Source organism: Octodon degus, unplaced genomic scaffold (assembly GCF_000260255.1).
Source record: "Octodon degus isolate 3935 unplaced genomic scaffold, OctDeg1.0 scaffold00192, whole genome shotgun sequence".
Lineage (NCBI taxonomy): Eukaryota > Metazoa > Chordata > Mammalia > Rodentia > Octodontidae > Octodon > Octodon degus.
The window spans coordinates 1,917,409-1,920,080 of NW_004524768.1; positions in this window are offsets into that span (position 1 = coordinate 1,917,409).

A 2,672-nucleotide genomic window follows, 5' to 3' on the forward strand; every position below is an offset into this window, starting at 1 on the left:
TTTTTTTAAAGAAATGGCTTTGAAGTATTTTGGAGCCTCGAGGTGGGAAGAGGGTAGAATTCCTCTGTCTGGGAGCAGGAGTTTCTCGGGAGTGAGCACAGATGGATTGGGGCCCTGGTAACAAAGGCAGCGACTGCAGCAGAGCCCTTGCCTTTGATGTGTAAAGATTAAACATCATGTCAAAGCCAGCACCACAAAGCTGGGCTGAAACGTGATAATATGGGAGCCTGATAGCTTCGAGGCCAGAGCTCTGCCCAGATAAAAATCAGATTATTAATGATGGTTTCCAGTTTAAAACAAGATGTCTGAGATGTGTTTTCTCGGCTGCCAGCCCTGTGCAGATGCCTAGTGGCAGACACATGGGGGCCACATGCTAATCGAACCCGGCAGCTGGGTCCCCCTGCCCAGGGAGCAGGAACCCGGGTGTCAAGGGCTGGGTAGGTTCAGGTGCTGCCCCAGACACTGCAGAGCAAGATTCTGTCTCTAGGGGCTGGTCTGATAGCTCAGCGGACTAAAGCACCTGCTTAGGCAGAGCGCAGCAACCGGGGTTCAATTCCCCATGTACCATGCCAGCCCCACCTGCAGAGTGTGCTGAGATGGCGATTGAGACTGGGCATGGTGGCGCACACCTGTAATCCCAGTACCATGGGAGGCTGAATCAGAAGGATGGCAAATTCAGCCTAGCCTGAGCAATTTAGTGACTTAGCAAGACCTTGACTCAAAAGGAGTGATGGGGTGGGGATGCTCCTTAGTTTGAAGGCCCTGGTTTCAATCCCCAGTTCCACAAAAACAAAAAGAAATAGTGGCAGCTGTCACCCATCATCCCATTGTGTAGGAAGTGAGTGTGGGCTTCCAAACAGCAGGGTACAGGCCTGTGCACCATTCTCCACCCAGGCAGATGGAAGTGGCCGGGCAGGCGCCCCATGCTGCCACGCACACACCCCAAGCGGACAGAGGCACAGTACTGTGTTCTGGGGAGGGCAAGCAGGAGACGAAGTGCCTTTTGCTAGTATCTGATGGCTCATCTGAGGAAGAGAGGAGCCTGGGAACTGGAGAGCAGGGAGTGCTGCTGCTTGCTTCCTTGGGTCTTTCCTCACCTGGTGAGAGTTTCCTCTGGGGTCCTCCCGCAGCTGACTGCTCTTCTGGGAGGCGAGAGGGCCTCCGATGGCAGGGCCCTTCGAGGCTTGGGTCAGTGGTGCCGAATGAGGGCCCAGTCACAGGGCACTCGCTGTGAGCTAAGCTTGGGAATCTCAGCCCCAGCGCTTATGTTTTAAGCACATGCATGTTCAGCGGTTTCTGCAGGTGGCCTATCCCACGCCACCCCACGTACCCACTTCACAGCAGCTGGAGGATCCCATTCTGCCCCGGGAACCCAGGCCCCTAAGGAGTACTGCCGTTCTCTAAGGCCTGTGAACCTTTGCATTAGCACTTGGGCCCACTGAGAAAGTCCTGCCTTTTTTTGACCAGTGATGGGATCACATGTTTCTACCTCGGCCCACGGCCCACCTGCATCTCACCTTCATGTCAGAATCCTCTGCTGCTCACTCTCCAGCTTCGCTGCTGTTTTCCTGTGCAGTGGTGCCACGAAGGCACTGCCCCTCATTTACCTGATGGTTCAAGGGTCCCAAACTCTGCTTGATGTCCATTGACCGGGAGAAAGCAACACACACGCACACACATGCACACACACACACACACACGTGCACGGGGCGCAACCCCTCTGATAGCATGGAGACGCTCCACCAGATATCAGCCCAGGAAGATCTCCACTGATTGATGTTGTCATGAGGACCTGGTGGTCCCAGGCCTGGACCATCGACCACTCAGTAGCCTGCATTCCTGCCATTCTGGAGGGAGGGTGGTGCTGATCTTTTGTACTCTGGTTGTTCAAATGAAATCTGCAGCTGAAGCTTGTCATTTGTTGAAAAGACGTTGCAAAAGGAGACCCAGTGGTCACTGACACCATCATAGTGTGCATCTTTTACACATGCCATGGGGGATGGTGAGCCACTCACTGTCCAGAGCCACTTCACCTACATGGGTGTCAGGGTTCACCCTCTGGACACCCTTGATGTCAGGGGTGCCACACTCTGGTCTCCCACCATCCGCAGGAAGGCTCAACATGGTGCAGAGCTTCCTAGTGGCCAGGTCCACAGATAGACTTCTTCTTCTTTTTTTCTTTTTTGGTGGAACTAGGAATTGAACTCAGGTCTTTGCACTTGCCAGGCAAGGACTTACTCTACTGAGCTGTCTCCATGGCACCTCACAGACAGACTTCTGCAGACAGCAGCAGGAGACCCTTGGCTCCATGCTCCTTCTCCAGCGTGAGTGCCATGGGTTAACTGCATGACTAATGCTGCTCAAAGTGCCCCACTTGCTCTCAAATGGGTTAACGGGTCTGTCCTCAGCAACAATTACTACCACCCAGATTGGGGTTTAAAGTCTCCTGACATCATTTGATTGCATTTGATATGAGCTGTGGAGCACACAAGCAAAGATAGACCTGTTTATAAAAATAGCATCCTGTTTATCTCAAAATAAGAGCATCTGCTCTGTCAAGAGTGTCTCAAAAAAAAAAAAAAAAAAAAAAAAAAAAAAAAAAAAAAAAAGGAAACTGACTCAGCAACTCCATTGCCACAAATAATAATACTAAAAAAACTTCCATACGTATA